Here is a 3,731-nt window from a genome sequence, read left to right as displayed (position 1 = left end):
GTAGAACGCCCTCATAAGCGTCCCCATCTTACAGTACAAGCCTATCGCACTCACTTGAATGATCTCATGATTCATAAAAGAATGCATTTCTCTCAATAAGAGTGTACATGCCATTACACCATCAATAAATTTCATTTTTTGGTGGATTATTTTTTTCTTTGGTGTTTATCATGGTTGCTTTGAAGATTATACTGATAGTTCTAATACTAATTGTTAAGTATAGATGCCAAGCTAACAAGATGAGAGGGGGGGGTGAATCATATAAACTTAATCTTCCATAAAATCAACAAATTCAACCTCGGTAGCTTAAACAAATATATGTAATCAAAACTGTAAAACATGCAACCTTAAGAACACATAATCATAACAACACTCATAACACCAGATTTAACGTGGAAACCCAAATAGGGAAAAACCACTGTGGGATTTCCGACCCATTAAGAAATATACTCTTCTAGAGTATGCTCGGTTAAAAGCAAATCCTGTTAAAGATTACAAACACATTGCTAGATGTGACCCGGTTAAGGGATTTCCCTCAGATCTGTTAGGATCTTCACTTTGTTAAAAGTGACCTTGTCAAAGGATTTCAAACACTCATTTAGAATGTCACCTTGCTAGAGGGTTTTACAAATAAGACTGTTAAGTCCACTCGGTTAAGAGATTTTCTGTCACTTTACAAAATAACAGTAATAAAATATATCTGCAACTTCACATCAAAAAAGCTAAAGCAGATTCTTATTTGCTCAATACAATCTAGTCATAGGACTTATCTTGTCCCTCTGCTGGGCTCTATACTCTGTTAATCAAATAGGTCTTCAAGCTTCTGTGCTCGGTAATCACTGTGTAGCATCCATGTGCTTACACATGCCCGCATTCATTGTTTATCAACAAATTCTTATTTATAAACAATTGCTAACCATTGAATCTCCTTGATCACATATCCCATGATCAATCATAGCCATCAGATCTTCAAACTTGACTAGGTTCAATGTATCCTTCGATCTAAAAATGTTTTACCTCATCTTGGAACTTGCATACATTTCTTGGAACTTGTGCTAAGGTATTGTGGTTCAATCTGAGTTGTAGATCTTTCTGCCGATCTTCTATTGCCATGGATTCTTTAACAAACTTCATGCATGGCATACCAATCATTTAATCAATTCCATCTCATCAACTTCCTTCATTAAATAACGCTTTTAATCATTTAATGCATTCTGTTACAGCTCGATTGCAACTCGATAAATACTAAACTTCACTCGGTAGACCTTCCGCTTTCATTAACCGATAGCGATAACCTTAGGGTTTACCAACTAGGTTCCTTAGGGTTTACCGACTAGGTTCTTTGCTCGGTAACATAGTATAGTATTAACCTTACAATCAACAACATATGTAGGATATCAAAACAATCTAAACATCATGATCTCATCATTGTCTAGCTCGGTAATAGTTGCCCATTGAATAACTTATTCCTCCCCTTATTCATCACATTCTTTCTGTGTCTTTTACCGACATCTTCATACTCATCAAATCATACTTCTTAAGATATGGCAACATCATACTGAATTAGAAAATCAATTTCTTGACATCAATGACAAAATAATAATATTAAGACAGTAAACATCCTTAATCAATTATATCCATAATCATCAACAACATTCTCAATATCCTAATTCAAATGGCAACAATCTCTTATTGTCTGTTATAATGCCAACATATACTCTTTGATGCACAACTTCTTAAAGGATCCCAAACTTGTATTCTAACCAACACCATAATACTAACCCTAACCATAATTATGATGTAAACCCTGACCCTAACCATAAATCTAATCCCTGACACTAAAACCTTACCCTAACCATACTTGTAATCATAAGAATACATTCAACCATGATGTAAACACTCATGCTAACCATGATTGCAAACCTAACCCTAACCCCTATGTAAAAATAGGAAAGATATACAACTTAGTACATTTTTTAAAAAGTTACAAAACTTAGTAAGTTTGAGAAAAAATTATGGTAACAAGTTGTAGTCAACTAGATTTATAGAAGTTATTTCTATGAATAATTTATTTTGGAGTAATTTATGCCTTAAATTTTTTAGTTTGTTTTGCTTATCGGATTCATTAATTTTTGTTTTGTATAATTGTTTCATTTCTAATTTAAATATTTTTGATAGGAAATCTATGCAACTTGAGCCACAATCTATATCAATAGCCTACATCAACCATGTATGTATTAAGTATTAGAATATTACTTTTTAAGAGTATTCATTTCTATTCAAGTAAATATTAGATTATTTACTAATGGGAATTTAAGGAACTATCATTGCATTCGACAATGACAGTCATGACAAGAATACATTCTTTTTTCAATATGAAAAATTCATTACTGAGGGTTCAAATGGGGAGGCACTGCTGGAGGAGGTATATTTGAAAAATATGAGACCCATTCCACCATGCAAGGAGATGCCCATCGACCTCTCATCTGGCTTCGCAGTAGAAGCGCTTGACATTGATTGTTGGTGGAGGGGTATTGTTATGAACAAATTCATATCACCTTTTGATGGGAAGGAGCTCTTTCAAATATACTTTCCTGATACTTGTACTATGAAAGCTTATCCTAAGACTGACCTACGCCCCGCTCAAGAGTGGATCAGAGGACAATGGACACAACTACAATGGGACCTTCCACAAACCTTTATGTAAAGTCCTTAAGAAAATAGGAAGCCAATGGATGAAGAAAACAAATTGAAATTTTTAGAAGAAAATTTGATGTAATATGTTTTTATTAAAATTTGCTTTAATGATTATCGAATAAATCATTAGAGGTTGATGCAAAATGTCTTGTTTGATTTTTCTTTAATGAAAATTGACTTCATGTATTATTTATTTATGTAATACATCGTGTTCAGCTTTTATTCAATGCCTATTAAATATTTTAGAAAACTACTGCATTGCTTGATTGTTATTTATTTCAACAAAAAATGAATATTAGTGTAAAAAATATTTTAAAAAAAATACATATCAGTTGTTCTTTTAATTTCCACTAAGTGTTTTGGGATGTTACATATGCTATTAGAGCTACCAAGTTCGACACTGAACCTCTGTCTTGCCACTAAAAAAATTAAGTAGAAACTTAATGTAGACTATCCTGCTTCATAGGGTGCGGTTGCAATGAACACCTCGGAAGGAAGTTTGAAACCCCTTATGGGTTCACTTTTTTGAAACTTTGGCTCAACCATGACTATAGTTTTTGTTCATTTCCCTCAAATACAGAGACAATGGCTGAGGCGATTGATCAGCTTCGAAGAGAAAGACTTGTTTGGACAACTGTGAGCAAAGCAACATTAAAGGCATCCATTTGGAAGAAACTTGGTAACAAAAATAAATTTGACCTTGAGAAACCACCTGAGAAGGGTCAAACCATTATTGATCATATCAAACACCATTTAAATTCTCTCCATTATTGAGAGGAATCCATCAGACAAAGTGATAGCGACTCCTAAATGAGAGTCTACAAAATTTTGTAACTATTATGATCATAGTCAATTTTGGATTGAGTAATAAAAATTAAAATTTTGGATTGTAAACTCTGTTTTTTAATGAATTATGTTTGAATTTACTTTAATGCCTATGAAATGTTTTAATAAATTATATTCAAATTTTCCTTAATTACTATTACATACTTTACTATGACTATTAAGTGTTTGATGGTTTATTTTATGCATAT

Source organism: Cryptomeria japonica, chromosome 2 (assembly GCF_030272615.1).
Source record: "Cryptomeria japonica chromosome 2, Sugi_1.0, whole genome shotgun sequence".
In the NCBI taxonomy this organism is placed as follows: domain Eukaryota; kingdom Viridiplantae; phylum Streptophyta; class Pinopsida; order Cupressales; family Cupressaceae; genus Cryptomeria; species Cryptomeria japonica.
The sequence above is the reverse complement of the archived record's forward strand: the minus strand, read 5'-3'. Positions refer to the sequence as shown.